The sequence below is a fragment of the Gadus chalcogrammus genome, chromosome 12 (assembly GCF_026213295.1).
Source record: "Gadus chalcogrammus isolate NIFS_2021 chromosome 12, NIFS_Gcha_1.0, whole genome shotgun sequence".
NCBI lineage: Eukaryota > Metazoa > Chordata > Actinopteri > Gadiformes > Gadidae > Gadus > Gadus chalcogrammus.
In genome coordinates, this window is record NC_079423.1 from 6,881,654 (window position 1) to 6,896,653 (window position 15,000).

The following is a 15,000-nucleotide window of genomic DNA, read 5'->3' on the forward strand; positions in this document are numbered from 1 at the left end:
GGACGTCAAAAAATCACCACCCATTCTCTGACACTTTAACCGTTAACCTTGGTTCAAACATTTAACATCACACGCACACGCAGTGTATTTCAGATAATTAATGAATTCAGATGTCACAATGATCGTTTACATGGATAAGGAGTCCTACTGAATCAATTACTGCCGTTTATATCTAACTAATGATTGTTTTTGTAAGAGTGTAACGTCGAGCCTCAGCAGCTTTCTCACTCCTTATGTGCTACTGTATAAAACCTGGTTTTGCGCCTGCACTAATTGCTTACGGCCATACCACCCTGAACACGCCCGATCTCGTCTGATCTCGGAAGCTAAGCAGGGTCGGGCCTGGTTAGTACTTGGATGGGAGACCGCCTGGGAATACCAGGTGCTGTAAGCTTTTTCTTTTTCAACTCGAGCTCATTGACTCCGTGGCGTACCGTGACCTGATGTTTACTGCCAACCGCTTTGGAGGATTTTAAGCAACATACAAAAACTGACAACGTCTCTCAAAACTATTTTTGTGAAACATGAGGACAGTATAGTGATACTGCCAGCAGGGAGCACCAGAGAGCTGAACCGACAGTTGTACATTTCTTAAACTTTCACCAACACAAACACGCACGCTCACTTCAGATCATGGGAGGACGTCAAAAAATCACCACCCATTCTCTGACACTTTAACCGTTAACCTTGGTTCAAACATTTAACATCACACGCACACGCAGTGTATTTCAGATAATTAATGAATTCAGATGTCACAATGATCGTTTACATGGATAAGGAGTCCTACTGAATCAATTACTGCCGTTTATATCTAACTAATGATTGTTTTTGTAAGAGTGTAACGTCGAGCCTCAGCAGCTTTCTCACTCCTTATGTGCTACTGTATAAAACCTGGTTTTGCGCCTGCACTAATTGCTTACGGCCATACCACCCTGAACACGCCCGATCTCGTCTGATCTCGGAAGCTAAGCAGGGTCGGGCCTGGTTAGTACTTGGATGGGAGACCGCCTGGGAATACCAGGTGCTGTAAGCTTTTTCTTTTTCAACTCGAGCTCATTGACTCCGTGGCGTACCGTGACCTGATGTTTACTGCCAACCGCTTTGGAGGATTTAAGCAACATACAAAAACTGACAACGTCTCTCAAAACTATTTTTGTGAAACATGAGGACAGTATAGTGATACTGCCAGCAGGGAGCACCAGAGAGCTGAACCGACAGTTGTACATTTCTTAAACTTTCACCAACACAAACACGCACGCTCACTTCAGATCATGGGAGGACGTCAAAAAATCACCACCCATTCTCTGACACTTTAACCGTTAACCTTGGTTCAAACATTTAACATCACACGCACACGCAGTGTATTTCAGATAATTAATGAATTCAGATGTCACAATGATCGTTTACATGGATAAGGAGTCCTACTGAATCAATTACTGCCGTTTATATCTAACTAATGATTGTTTTTGTAAGAGTGTAACGTCGAGCCTCAGCAGCTTTCTCACTCCTTATGTGCTACTGTATAAAACCTGGTTTTGCGCCTGCACTAATTGCTTACGGCCATACCACCCTGAACACGCCCGATCTCGTCTGATCTCGGAAGCTAAGCAGGGTCGGGCCTGGTTAGTACTTGGATGGGAGACCGCCTGGGAATACCAGGTGCTGTAAGCTTTTTCTTTTTCAACTCGAGCTCATTGACTCCGTGGCCTACCGTGGCGTACCGTGACCTGATGTTTACTGCCAACCGCTTTGGAGGATTTAAGCAACATACAAAAACTGACAACGTCTCTCAAAACTATTTTTGTGAAACATGAGGACAGTATAGTGATACTGCCAGCAGGGAGCACCAGAGAGCTGAACCGACAGTTGTACATTTCTTAAACTTTCACCAACACAAACACGCACGCTCACTTCAGATCATGGGAGGACGTCAAAAAATCACCACCCATTCTCTGACACTTTAACCGTTAACCTTGGTTCAAACATTTAACATCACACGCACACGCAGTGTATTTCAGATAATTAATGAATTCAGATGTCACAATGATCGTTTACATGGATAAGGAGTCCTACTGAATCAATTACTGCCGTTTATATCTAACTAATGATTGTTTTTGTAAAGTGTAACGTCGAGCCTCAGCAGCTTTCTCACTCCTTATGTGCTACTGTATAAACCTGGTTTTGCGCCTGCACTAATTGCTTACGGCCATACCACCCTGAACACGCCCGATCTCGTCTGATCTCGGAAGCTAAGCAGGGTCGGGCCTGGTTAGTACTTGGATGGGAGACCGCCTGGGAATACCAGGTGCTGTAAGCTTTTTCTTTTTCAACTCGAGCTCATTGACTCCGTGGCCTACCGTGGCGTACCGTGACCTGATGTTTACTGCCAACCGCTTTGGAGGATTTAAGCAACATACAAAAACTGACAACGTCTCTCAAAACTATTTTTGTGAAACATGAGGACAGTATAGTGATACTGCCAGCAGGGAGCACCAGAGAGCTGAACCGACAGTTGTACATTTCTTAAACTTTCACCAACACAAACACGCACGCTCACTTCAGATCATGGGAGGACGTCAAAAAATCACCACCCATTCTCTGACACTTTAACCGTTAACCTTGGTTCAAACATTTAACATCACACGCACACGCAGTGTATTTCAGATAATTAATGAATTCAGATGTCACAATGATCGTTTACATGGATAAGGAGTCCTACTGAATCAATTACTGCCGTTTATATCTAACTAATGATTGTTTTTGTAAAGTGTAACGTCGAGCCTCAGCAGCTTTCTCACTCCTTATGTGCTACTGTATAAAACCTGGTTTTGCGCCTGCACTAATTGCTTACGGCCATACCACCCTGAACACGCCCGATCTCGTCTGATCTCGGAAGCTAAGCAGGGTCGGGCCTGGTTAGTACTTGGATGGGAGACCGCCTGGGAATACCAGGTGCTGTAAGCTTTTTCTTTTTCAACTCGAGCTCATTGACTCCGTGGCCTACCGTGGCGTACCGTGACCTGATGTTTACTGCCAACCGCTTTGGAGGATTTAAGCAACATACAAAAACTGACAACGTCTCTCAAAACTATTTTTGTGAAACATGAGGACAGTATAGTGATACTGCCAGCAGGGAGCACCAGAGAGCTGAACCGACAGTTGTACATTTCTTAAACTTTCACCAACACAAACACGCACGCTCACTTCAGATCATGGGAGGACGTCAAAAAATCACCACCCATTCTCTGACACTTTAACCGTTAACCTTGGTTCAAACATTTAACATCACACGCACACGCAGTGTATTTCAGATAATTAATGAATTCAGATGTCACAATGATCGTTTACATGGATAAGGAGTCCTACTGAATCAATTACTGCCGTTTATATCTAACTAATGATTGTTTTTGTAAAAGTGTAACGTCGAGCCTCAGCAGCTTTCTCACTCCTTATGTGCTACTGTATAAAACCTGGTTTTGCGCCTGCACTAATTGCTTACGGCCATACCACCCTGAACACGCCCGATCTCGTCTGATCTCGGAAGCTAAGCAGGGTCGGGCCTGGTTAGTACTTGGATGGGAGACCGCCTGGGAATACCAGGTGCTGTAAGCTTTTTCTTTTTCAACTCGAGCTCATTGACTCCGTGGCCTACCGTGGCGTACCGTGACCTGATGTTTACTGCCAACCGCTTTGGAGGATTTAAGCAACATACAAAAACTGACAACGTCTCTCAAAACTATTTTTGTGAAACATGAGGACAGTATAGTGATACTGCCAGCAGGGAGCACCAGAGAGCTGAACCGACAGTTGTACATTTCTTAAACTTTCACCAACACAAACACGCACGCTCACTTCAGATCATGGGAGGACGTCAAAAAATCACCACCCATTCTCTGACACTTTAACCGTTAACCTTGGTTCAAACATTTAACATCACACGCACACGCAGTGTATTTCAGATAATTAATGAATTCAGATGTCACAATGATCGTTTACATGGATAAGGAGTCCTACTGAATCAATTACTGCCGTTTATATCTAACTAATGATTGTTTTTGTAAAGTGTAACGTCGAGCCTCAGCAGCTTTCTCACTCCTTATGTGCTACTGTATAAAACCTGGTTTTGCGCCTGCACTAATTGCTTACGGCCATACCACCCTGAACACGCCCGATCTCGTCTGATCTCGGAAGCTAAGCAGGGTCGGGCCTGGTTAGTACTTGGATGGGAGACCGCCTGGGAATACCAGGTGCTGTAAGCTTTTTCTTTTTCAACTCGAGCTCATTGACTCCGTGGCCTACCGTGGCGTACCGTGACCTGATGTTTACTGCCAACCGCTTTGGAGGATTTAAGCAACATACAAAAACTGACAACGTCTCTCAAAACTATTTTTGTGAAACATGAGGACAGTATAGTGATACTGCCAGCAGGGAGCACCAGAGAGCTGAACCGACAGTTGTACATTTCTTAAACTTTCACCAACACAAACACGCACGCTCACTTCAGATCATGGGAGGACGTCAAAAAATCACCACCCATTCTCTGACACTTTAACCGTTAACCTTGGTTCAAACATTTAACATCACACGCACACGCAGTGTATTTCAGATAATTAATGAATTCAGATGTCACAATGATCGTTTACATGGATAAGGAGTCCTACTGAATCAATTACTGCCGTTTATATCTAACTAATGATTGTTTTTGTAAAAGTGTAACGTCGAGCCTCAGCAGCTTTCTCACTCCTTATGTGCTACTGTATAAAACCTGGTTTTGCGCCTGCACTAATTGCTTACGGCCATACCACCCTGAACACGCCCGATCTCGTCTGATCTCGGAAGCTAAGCAGGGTCGGGCCTGGTTAGTACTTGGATGGGAGACCGCCTGGGAATACCAGGTGCTGTAAGCTTTTTCTTTTTCAACTCGAGCTCATTGACTCCGTGGCCTACCGTGCGTACCGTGACCTGATGTTTACTGCCAACCGCTTTGGAGGATTTAAGCAACATACAAAAACTGACAACGTCTCTCAAAACTATTTTTGTGAAACATGAGGACAGTATAGTGATACTGCCAGCAGGGAGCACCAGAGAGCTGAACCGACAGTTGTACATTTCTTAAACTTTCACCAACACAAACACGCACGCTCACTTCAGATCATGGGAGGACGTCAAAAATCACCACCCATTCTCTGACACTTTAACCGTTAACCTTGGTTCAAACATTTAACATCACACGCACACGCAGTGTATTTCAGATAATTAATGAATTCAGATGTCACAATGATCGTTTACATGGATAAGGAGTCCTACTGAATCAATTACTGCCGTTTATATCTAACTAATGATTGTTTTTGTAAAAGTGTAACGTCGAGCCTCAGCAGCTTTCTCACTCCTTATGTGCTACTGTATAAAACCTGGTTTTGCGCCTGCACTAATTGCTTACGGCCATACCACCCTGAACACGCCCGATCTCGTCTGATCTCGGAAGCTAAGCAGGGTCGGGCCTGGTTAGTACTTGGATGGGAGACCGCCTGGGAATACCAGGTGCTGTAAGCTTTTTCTTTTTCAACTCGAGCTCATTGACTCCGTGGCCTACCGTGGCTTACCGTGACCTGATGTTTACTGCCAACCGCTTTGGAGGATTTAAGCAACATACAAAAACTGACAACGTCTCTCAAAACTATTTTTGTGAAACATGAGGACAGTATAGTGATACTGCCAGCAGGGAGCACCAGAGAGCTGAACCGACAGTTGTACATTTCTTAAACTTTCACCAACACAAACACGCACGCTCACTTCAGATCATGGGAGGACGTCAAAAAATCACCACCCATTCTCTGACACTTTAACCGTTAACCTTGGTTCAAACATTTAACATCACACGCACACGCAGTGTATTTCAGATAATTAATGAATTCAGATGTCACAATGATCGTTTACATGGATAAGGAGTCCTACTGAATCAATTACTGCCGTTTATATCTAACTAATGATTGTTTTTGTAAAGTGTAACGTCGAGCCTCAGCAGCTTTCTCACTCCTTATGTGCTACTGTATAAAACCTGGTTTTGCGCCTGCACTAATTGCTTACGGCCATACCACCCTGAACACGCCCGATCTCGTCTGATCTCGGAAGCTAAGCAGGGTCGGGCCTGGTTAGTACTTGGATGGGAGTCCGCCTGGGAATACCAGGTGCTGTAAGCTTTTTCTTTTTCAACTCGAGCTCATTGACTCCGTGGCGTACCGTGACCTGATGTTTACTGCCAACCGCTTTGGAGGATTTAAGCAACATACAAAAACTGACAACGTCTCTCAAAACTATTTTTGTGAAACATGAGGACAGTATAGTGATACTGCCAGCAGGGAGCACCAGAGAGCTGAACCGACAGTTGTACATTTCTTAAACTTTCACCAACACAAACACGCACGCTCACTTCAGATCATGGGAGGACGTCAAAAAATCACCACCCATTCTCTGACACTTTAACCGTTAACCTTGGTTCAAACATTTAACATCACACGCACACGCAGTGTATTTCAGATAATTAATGAATTCAGATGTCACAATGATCGTTTACATGGATAAGGAGTCCTACTGAATCAATTACTGCCGTTTATATCTAACTAATGATTGTTTTTGTAAAAGTGTAACGTCGAGCCTCAGCAGCTTTCTCACTCCTTATGTGCTACTGTATAAAACCTGGTTTTGCGCCTGCACTAATTTGCTTACGGCCATACCACCCTGAACACGCCCGATCTCGTCTGATCTCGGAAGCTAAGCAGGGTCGGGCCTGGTTAGTACTTGGATGGGAGACCGCCTGGGAATACCAGGTGCTGTAAGCTTTTTCTTTTTCAACTCGAGCTCATTGACTCCGTGGCCTACCGTGGCGTACCGTGACCTGATGTTTACTGCCAACCGCTTTGGAGGATTTAAGCAACATACAAAAACTGACAACGTCTCTCAAAACTATTTTTGTGAAACATGAGGACAGTATAGTGATACTGCCAGCAGGGAGCACCAGAGAGCTGAACCGACAGTTGTACATTTCTTAAACTTTCACCAACACAAACACGCACGCTCACTTCAGATCATGGGAGGACGTCAAAAAATCACCACCCATTCTCTGACACTTTAACCGTTAACCTTGGTTCAAACATTTAACATCACACGCACACGCAGTGTATTTCAGATAATTAATGAATTCAGATGTCACAATGATCGTTTACATGGATAAGGAGTCCTACTGAATCAATTACTGCCGTTTATATCTAACTAATGATTGTTTTTGTAAGAGTGTAACGTCGAGCCTCAGCAGCTTTCTCACTCCTTATGTGCTACTGTATAAAACCTGGTTTTGCGCCTGCACTAATTGCTTACGGCCATACCACCCTGAACACGCCCGATCTCGTCTGATCTCGGAAGCTAAGCAGGGTCGGGCCTGGTTAGTACTTGGATGGGAGACCGCCTGGGAATACCAGGTGCTGTAAGCTTTTCTTTTTCAACTCGAGCTCATTGACTCCGTGGCGTACCGTGACCTGATGTTTACTGCCAACCGCTTTGGAGGATTTAAGCAACATACAAAAACTGACAACGTCTCTCAAAACTGTTTTTGTGAAACATGAGGACAGTATAGTGATACTGCCAGCAGGGAGCACCAGAGAGCTGAACCGACAGTTGTACATTTCTTAAACTTTCACCAACACAAACACGCACGCTCACTTCAGATCATGGGAGGACGTCAAAAAATCACCACCCATTCTCTGACACTTTAACCGTTAACCTTGGTTCAAACATTTAACATCACACGCACACGCAGTGTATTTCAGATAATTAATGAATTCAGATGTCACAATGATCGTTTACATGGATAAGGAGTCCTACTGAATCAATTACTGCCGTTTATATCTAACTAATGATTGTTTTTGTAAAAGTGTAACGTCGAGCCTCAGCAGCTTTCTCACTCCTTATGTGCTACTGTATAAAACCTGGTTTTGCGCCTGCACTAATTGTCTTACGGCCATACCACCCTGAACACGCCCGATCTCGTCTGATCTCGGAAGCTAAGCAGGGTCGGGCCTGGTTAGTACTTGGATGGGAGACCGCCTGGGAATACCAGGTGCTGTAAGCTTTTTCTTTTTCAACTCGAGCTCATTGACTCCGTGGCGTACCGTGACCTGATGTTTACTGCCAACCGCTTTGGAGGATTTAAGCAACATACAAAAACTGACAACGTCTCTCAAAACTATTTTTGTGAAACATGAGGACAGTATAGTGATACTGCCAGCAGGGAGCACCAGAGAGCTGAACCGACAGTTGTACATTTCTTAAACTTTCACCAACACAAACACGCACGCTCACTTCAGATCATGGGAGGACGTCAAAAAATCACCACCCATTCTCTGACACTTTAACCGTTAACCTTGGTTCAAACATTTAACATCACACGCACACGCAGTGTATTTCAGATAATTAATGAATTCAGATGTCACAATGATCGTTTACATGGATAAGGAGTCCTACTGAATCAATTACTGCCGTTTATATCTAACTAATGATTGTTTTTGTAAAGTGTAACGTCGAGCCTCAGCAGCTTTCTCACTCCTTATGTGCTACTGTATAAAACCTGGTTTTGCGCCTGCACTAATTTGCTTACGGCCATACCACCCTGAACACGCCCGATCTCGTCTGAATCTCGGAAGCTAAGCAGGGTCGGGCCTGGTTAGTACTTGGATGGGAGACCGCCTGGGAATACCAGGTGCTGTAAGCTTTTTCTTTTTCAACTCGAGCTCATTGACTCCGTGGCCTACCGTGGCGTACCGTGACCTGATGTTTACTGCCAACCGCTTTGGAGGATTTAAGCAACATACAAAAACTGACAACGTCTCTCAAAACTATTTTTGTGAAACATGAGGACAGTATAGTGATACTGCCAGCAGGGAGCACCAGAGAGCTGAACCGACAGTTGTACATTTCTTAAACTTTCACCAACACAAACACGCACGCTCACTTCAGATCATGGGAGGACGTCAAAAAATCACCACCCATTCTCTGACACTTTAACCGTTAACCTTGGTTCAAACATTTAACATCACACGCACACGCAGTGTATTTCAGATAATTAATGAATTCAGATGTCACAATGATCGTTTACATGGATAAGGAGTCCTACTGAATCAATTACTGCCGTTTATATCTAACTAATGATTGTTTTTGTAAGAGTGTAACGTCGAGCCTCAGCAGCTTTCTCACTCCTTATGTGCTACTGTATAAAACCTGGTTTTGCGCCTGCACTATTTGCTTACGGCCATACCACCCTGAACACGCCCGATCTCGTCTGATCTCGGAAGCTAAGCAGGGTCGGGCCTGGTTAGTACTTGGATGGGAGACCGCCTGGGAATACCAGGTGCTGTAAGCTTTTTCTTTTTCAACTCGAGCTCATTGACTCCGTGGCCTACCGTGGCGTACCGTGACCTGATGTTTACTGCCAACCGCTTTGGAGGATTTAAGCAACATACAAAAACTGACAACGTCTCTCAAAACTATTTTTGTGAAACATGAGGACAGTATAGTGATACTGCCAGCAGGGAGCACCAGAGAGCTGAACCGACAGTTGTACATTTCTTAAACTTTCACCAACACAAACACGCACGCTCACTTCAGATCATGGGAGGACGTCAAAAAATCACCACCCATTCTCTGACACTTTAACCGTTAACCTTGGTTCAAACATTTAACATCACACGCACACGCAGTGTATTTCAGATAATTAATGAATTCAGATGTCACAATGATCGTTTACATGGATAAGGAGTCCTACTGAATCAATTACTGCCGTTTATATCTAACTAATGATTGTTTTTGTAAGAGTGTAACGTCGAGCCTCAGCAGCTTTCTCACTCCTTATGTGCTACTGTATAAAACCTGGTTTTGCGCCTGCACTAATTGCTTACGGCCATACCACCCTGAACACGCCCGATCTCGTCTGATCTCGGAAGCTAAGCAGGGTCGGGCCTGGTTAGTACTTGGATGGGAGACCGCCTGGGAATACCAGGTGCTGTAAGCTTTTTCTTTTTCAACTCGAGCTCATTGACTCCGTGGCCTACCGTGGCGTACCGTGACCTGATGTTTACTGCCAACCGCTTTGGAGGATTTAAGCAACATACAAAAACTGACAACGTCTCTCAAAACTATTTTTGTGAAACATGAGGACAGTATAGTGATACTGCCAGCAGGGAGCACCAGAGAGCTGAACCGACAGTTGTACATTTCTTAAACTTTCACCAACACAAACACGCACGCTCACTTCAGATCATGGGAGGACGTCAAAAAATCACCACCCATTCTCTGACACTTTAACCGTTAACCTTGGTTCAAACATTTAACATCACACGCACACGCAGTGTATTTCAGATAATTAATGAATTCAGATGTCACAATGATCGTTTACATGGATAAGGAGTCCTACTGAATCAATTACTGCCGTTTATATCTAACTAATGATTGTTTTTGTAAGAGTGTAACGTCGAGCCTCAGCAGCTTTCTCACTCCTTATGTGCTACTGTATAAAACCTGGTTTTGCGCCTGCACTAATTGCTTACGGCCATACCACCCTGAACACGCCCGATCTCGTCTGATCTCGGAAGCTAAGCAGGGTCGGGCCTGGTTAGTACTTGGATGGGAGACCGCCTGGGAATACCAGGTGCTGTAAGCTTTTTCTTTTTCAACTCGAGCTCATTGACTCCGTGGCGTACCGTGACCTGATGTTTACTGCCAACCGCTTTGGAGGATTTAAGCAACATACAAAAACTGACAACGTCTCTCAAAACTATTTTTGTGAAACATGAGGACAGTATAGTGATACTGCCAGCAGGGAGCACCAGAGAGCTGAACCGACAGTTGTACATTTCTTAAACTTTCACCAACACAAACACGCACGCTCACTTCAGATCATGGGAGGACGTCAAAAAATCACCACCCATTCTCTGACACTTTAACCGTTAACCTTGGTTCAAACATTTAACATCACACGCACACGCAGTGTATTTCAGATAATTAATGAATTCAGATGTCACAATGATCGTTTACATGGATAAGGAGTCCTACTGAATCAATTACTGCCGTTTATATCTAACTAATGATTGTTTTTGTAAAAGTGTAACGTCGAGCCTCAGCAGCTTTCTCACTCCTTATGTGCTACTGTATAAACCTGGTTTTGCGCCTGCACTAATTGCTTACGGCCATACCACCCTGAACACGCCCGATCTCGTCTGATCTCGGAAGCTAAGCAGGGTCGGGCCTGGTTAGTACTTGGATGGGAGACCGCCTGGGAATACCAGGTGCTGTAAGCTTTTTCTTTTTCAACTCGAGCTCATTGACTCCGTGGCCTACCGTGGCTACCGTGACCTGATGTTTACTGCCAACCGCTTTGGAGGATTTAAGCAACATACAAAAACTGACAACGTCTCTCAAAACTATTTTTGTGAAACATGAGGACAGTATAGTGATACTGCCAGCAGGGAGCACCAGAGAGCTGAACCGACAGTTGTACATTTCTTAAACTTTCACCAACACAAACACGCACGCTCACTTCAGATCATGGGAGGACGTCAAAAAATCACCACCCATTCTCTGACACTTTAACCGTTAACCTTGGTTCAAACATTTAACATCACACGCACACGCAGTGTATTTCAGATAATTAATGAATTCAGATGTCACAATGATCGTTTACATGGATAAGGAGTCCTACTGAATCAATTACTGCCGTTTATATCTAACTAATGATTGTTTTTGTAAAAGTGTAACGTCGAGCCTCAGCAGCTTTCTCACTCCTTATGTGCTACTGTATAAAACCTGGTTTTGCGCCTGCACTATTTGCTTACGGCCATACCACCCTGAACACGCCCGAATCTCGTCTGATCTCGGAAGCTAAGCAGGGTCGGGCCTGGTTAGTACTTGGATGGGAGACCGCCTGGGAATACCAGGTGCTGTAAGCTTTTTCTTTTTCAACTCGAGCTCATTGACTCCGTGGCGTACCGTGACCTGATGTTTACTGCCAACCGCTTTGGAGGATTTAAGCAACATACAAAAACTGACAACGTCTCTCAAAACTATTTTTGTGAAACATGAGGACAGTATAGTGATACTGCCAGCAGGGAGCACCAGAGAGCTGAACCGACAGTTGTACATTTCTTAAACTTTCACCAACACAAACACGCACGCTCACTTCAGATCATGGGAGGACGTCAAAAAATCACCACCCATTCTCTGACACTTTAACCGTTAACCTTGGTTCAAACATTTAACATCACACGCACACGCAGTGTATTTCAGATAATTAATGAATTCAGATGTCACAATGATCGTTTACATGGATAAGGAGTCCTACTGAATCAATTACTGCCGTTTATATCTAACTAATGATTGTTTTTGTAAAAGTGTAACGTCGAGCCTCAGCAGCTTTCTCACTCCTTATGTGCTACTGTATAAAACCTGGTTTTGCGCCTGCACTATTGCTTACGGCCATACCACCCTGAACACGCCCGATCTCGTCTGATCTCGGAAGCTAAGCAGGGTCGGGCCTGGTTAGTACTTGGATGGGAGACCGCCTGGGAATACCAGGTGCTGTAAGCTTTTTCTTTTTCAACTCGAGCTCATTGACTCCGTGGCGTACCGTGACCTGATGTTTACTGCCAACCGCTTTGGAGGATTTAAGCAACATACAAAAACTGACAACGTCTCTCAAAACTATTTTTGTGAAACATGAGGACAGTATAGTGATACTGCCAGCAGGGAGCACCAGAGAGCTGAACCGACAGTTGTACATTTCTTAAACTTTCACCAACACAAACACGCACGCTCACTTCAGATCATGGGAGGACGTCAAAAAATCACCACCCATTCTCTGACACTTTAACCGTTAACCTTGGTTCAAACATTTAACATCACACGCACACGCAGTGTATTTCAGATAATTAATGAATTCAGATGTCACAATGATCGTTTACATGGATAAGGAGTCCTACTGAATCAATTACTGCCGTTTATATCTAACTAATGATTGTTTTTGTAAAAGTGTAACGTCGAGCCTCAGCAGCTTTCTCACTCCTTATGTGCTACTGTATAAAACCTGGTTTTGCGCCTGCACTAATTGCTTACGGCCATACCACCCTGAACACGCCCGATCTCGTCTGATCTCGGAAGCTAAGCAGGGTCGGGCCTGGTTAGTACTTGGATGGGAGACCGCCTGGGAATACCAGGTGCTGTAAGCTTATTTCTTTTTCAACTCGAGCTCATTGACTCCGTGGCGTACCGTGACCTGATGTTTACTGCCAACCGCTTTGGAGGATTTAAGCAACATACAAAAACTGACAACGTCTCTCAAAACTATTTTTGTGAAACATGAGGACAGTATAGTGATACTGCCAGCAGGGAGCACCAGAGAGCTGAACCGACAGTTGTACATTTCTTAAACTTTCACCAACACAAACACGCACGCTCACTTCAGATCATGGGAGGACGTCAAAAAATCCCCACCCATTCTCTGACACTTTAACCGTTAACCTTGGTTCAAACATTTAACATCACACGCACACGCAGTGTATTTCAGATAATTAATGAATTCAGATGTCACAATGATCGTTTACATGGATAAGGAGTCCTACTGAATCAATTACTGCCGTTTATATCTAACTAATGATTGTTTTTGTAAAAGTGTAACGTCGAGCCTCAGCAGCTTTCTCACTCCTTATGTGCTACTGTATAAAACCTGGTTTTGCGCCTGCACTAATTGCTTACGGCCATACCACCCTGAACACGCCCGATCTCGTCTGATCTCGGAAGCTAAGCAGGGTCGGGCCTGGTTAGTACTTGGATGGGAGTCCGCCTGGGAATACCAGGTGCTGTAAGCTTATTCTTTTTCAACTCGAGCTCATTGACTCCGTGGCGTACCGTGACCTGATGTTTACTGCCAACCGCTTTGGAGGATTTAAGCAACATACAAAAACTGACAACGTCTCTCAAAACTGTTTTTGTGAAACATGAGGACAGTATAGTGATACTGCCAGCAGGGAGCACCAGAGAGCTGAACCGACAGTTGTACATTTCTTAAACTTTCACCAACACAAACACGCACGCTCACTTCAGATCATGGGAGGACGTCAAAAAATCCCCACCCATTCTCTGACACTTTAACCGTTAACCTTGGTTCAAACATTTAACATCACACGCACACGCAGTGTATTTCAGATAATTAATTAATTCAGATGTCACAATGATCGTTTACATGGATAAGGAGTCCTACTGAATCAATTACTGCCGTTTATATCTAACTAATGATTGTTTTTGTAAAAGTGTAACGTCGAGCCTCAGCAGCTTTCTCACTCCTTATGTGCTACTGTATAAAACCTGGTTTTGCGCCTGCACTAATTGCTTACGGCCATACCACCCTGAACACGCCCGATCTCGTCTGAACTTGGAAGCTAAGCAGGGTCGGGCCTGGGCCCCGTTTCCCGATAACGATGGATCCACGCTCGTACGATCATTCTCACGATGGATCTTGCGATCCATCGTCAATTTCTTTGGAGCGTTTCCCGAAACTCCTCTTAACGTGAACGCGCATTCGCTGCACTCACGACGTCGTAGGATTGTAACTGTCTACTGACACGGTGCTGAAATGGGCTCCGTAGGAGGGGGAGACGCAGGAATGTCGCAGGAAAATTGTGTTAAAAAGGGTTAAAATATATCCCCATCAAGGACAACAGCAGAGTATCCTACGAAAAAAATAGACTGCAATTATATGAATGCTAAAGACATTAAAACACAATTGATTAGGCTTAAACCGACATATATCAGTCCTAATCCTGAATGCACTGTGCGTTTCACGGCATTTTCCCCCCTTAAATAATTCCTCTTCACACCTGTGAATAACCCGGGAGACGTCCATGATGAGGAATACAACGAAGCCCACCGTCTGGCCCGGTGCATCGTTGAGCGCACGATCGG

The 15,000-nt window shown here is 44.4% G+C and overlaps 22 non-coding genes across 22 annotated transcripts; all 22 read left to right on the forward strand.

Annotated features, from left to right (window-relative positions):
* The first annotated feature begins 275 nt into the window (after positions 1-275).
* On the forward strand, positions 276-394 carry LOC130396317 (5S ribosomal RNA). Its single transcript, XR_008898968.1, has one exon. It is a non-coding gene; the product is annotated as a 5S ribosomal RNA (ribosomal RNA).
* Positions 395-914: 520 nt separating this feature from the next.
* On the forward strand, positions 915-1,033 carry LOC130396319 (5S ribosomal RNA). Its single transcript, XR_008898969.1, has one exon. It is a non-coding gene; the product is annotated as a 5S ribosomal RNA (ribosomal RNA).
* Positions 1,034-1,552: 519 nt separating this feature from the next.
* On the forward strand, positions 1,553-1,671 carry LOC130396320 (5S ribosomal RNA). The gene has a single exon (XR_008898970.1). It is a non-coding gene; the product is annotated as a 5S ribosomal RNA (ribosomal RNA).
* Positions 1,672-2,198: 527 nt separating this feature from the next.
* LOC130396321 (5S ribosomal RNA) lies at positions 2,199-2,317 on the forward strand. Its single transcript, XR_008898971.1, has one exon. It is a non-coding gene; the product is annotated as a 5S ribosomal RNA (ribosomal RNA).
* A 528-nt stretch (positions 2,318-2,845) lies between these two features.
* Positions 2,846-2,964, forward strand: LOC130396322 (5S ribosomal RNA). The gene has a single exon (XR_008898972.1). It is a non-coding gene; the product is annotated as a 5S ribosomal RNA (ribosomal RNA).
* Positions 2,965-3,493: 529 nt separating this feature from the next.
* Positions 3,494-3,612, forward strand: LOC130396323 (5S ribosomal RNA). The gene has a single exon (XR_008898973.1). It is a non-coding gene; the product is annotated as a 5S ribosomal RNA (ribosomal RNA).
* A 528-nt stretch (positions 3,613-4,140) lies between these two features.
* Positions 4,141-4,259, forward strand: LOC130396324 (5S ribosomal RNA). Its single transcript, XR_008898974.1, has one exon. It is a non-coding gene; the product is annotated as a 5S ribosomal RNA (ribosomal RNA).
* Positions 4,260-4,788: 529 nt separating this feature from the next.
* Positions 4,789-4,907, forward strand: LOC130396325 (5S ribosomal RNA). The gene has a single exon (XR_008898975.1). It is a non-coding gene; the product is annotated as a 5S ribosomal RNA (ribosomal RNA).
* Positions 4,908-5,434: 527 nt separating this feature from the next.
* LOC130396327 (5S ribosomal RNA) lies at positions 5,435-5,553 on the forward strand. The gene has a single exon (XR_008898977.1). It is a non-coding gene; the product is annotated as a 5S ribosomal RNA (ribosomal RNA).
* A 528-nt stretch (positions 5,554-6,081) lies between these two features.
* On the forward strand, positions 6,082-6,200 carry LOC130399923 (5S ribosomal RNA). The gene has a single exon (XR_008902415.1). It is a non-coding gene; the product is annotated as a 5S ribosomal RNA (ribosomal RNA).
* A 520-nt stretch (positions 6,201-6,720) lies between these two features.
* LOC130396328 (5S ribosomal RNA) lies at positions 6,721-6,839 on the forward strand. Its single transcript, XR_008898978.1, has one exon. It is a non-coding gene; the product is annotated as a 5S ribosomal RNA (ribosomal RNA).
* Positions 6,840-7,368: 529 nt separating this feature from the next.
* On the forward strand, positions 7,369-7,487 carry LOC130396330 (5S ribosomal RNA). Its single transcript, XR_008898979.1, has one exon. It is a non-coding gene; the product is annotated as a 5S ribosomal RNA (ribosomal RNA).
* Positions 7,488-8,006: 519 nt separating this feature from the next.
* Positions 8,007-8,125, forward strand: LOC130400009 (5S ribosomal RNA). Its single transcript, XR_008902496.1, has one exon. It is a non-coding gene; the product is annotated as a 5S ribosomal RNA (ribosomal RNA).
* A 519-nt stretch (positions 8,126-8,644) lies between these two features.
* Positions 8,645-8,764, forward strand: LOC130400765 (5S ribosomal RNA). Its single transcript, XR_008903238.1, has one exon. It is a non-coding gene; the product is annotated as a 5S ribosomal RNA (ribosomal RNA).
* Positions 8,765-9,293: 529 nt separating this feature from the next.
* Positions 9,294-9,412, forward strand: LOC130396331 (5S ribosomal RNA). The gene has a single exon (XR_008898980.1). It is a non-coding gene; the product is annotated as a 5S ribosomal RNA (ribosomal RNA).
* A 529-nt stretch (positions 9,413-9,941) lies between these two features.
* LOC130396332 (5S ribosomal RNA) lies at positions 9,942-10,060 on the forward strand. The gene has a single exon (XR_008898981.1). It is a non-coding gene; the product is annotated as a 5S ribosomal RNA (ribosomal RNA).
* Positions 10,061-10,589: 529 nt separating this feature from the next.
* LOC130396333 (5S ribosomal RNA) lies at positions 10,590-10,708 on the forward strand. Its single transcript, XR_008898982.1, has one exon. It is a non-coding gene; the product is annotated as a 5S ribosomal RNA (ribosomal RNA).
* A 518-nt stretch (positions 10,709-11,226) lies between these two features.
* Positions 11,227-11,345, forward strand: LOC130396334 (5S ribosomal RNA). The gene has a single exon (XR_008898983.1). It is a non-coding gene; the product is annotated as a 5S ribosomal RNA (ribosomal RNA).
* Positions 11,346-11,873: 528 nt separating this feature from the next.
* On the forward strand, positions 11,874-11,993 carry LOC130400942 (5S ribosomal RNA). The gene has a single exon (XR_008903409.1). It is a non-coding gene; the product is annotated as a 5S ribosomal RNA (ribosomal RNA).
* Positions 11,994-12,511: 518 nt separating this feature from the next.
* Positions 12,512-12,630, forward strand: LOC130396335 (5S ribosomal RNA). Its single transcript, XR_008898984.1, has one exon. It is a non-coding gene; the product is annotated as a 5S ribosomal RNA (ribosomal RNA).
* Positions 12,631-13,149: 519 nt separating this feature from the next.
* On the forward strand, positions 13,150-13,268 carry LOC130396336 (5S ribosomal RNA). Its single transcript, XR_008898985.1, has one exon. It is a non-coding gene; the product is annotated as a 5S ribosomal RNA (ribosomal RNA).
* Positions 13,269-13,788: 520 nt separating this feature from the next.
* LOC130399924 (5S ribosomal RNA) lies at positions 13,789-13,907 on the forward strand. The gene has a single exon (XR_008902416.1). It is a non-coding gene; the product is annotated as a 5S ribosomal RNA (ribosomal RNA).
* Positions 13,908-15,000: the final 1,093 nt, after the last annotated feature.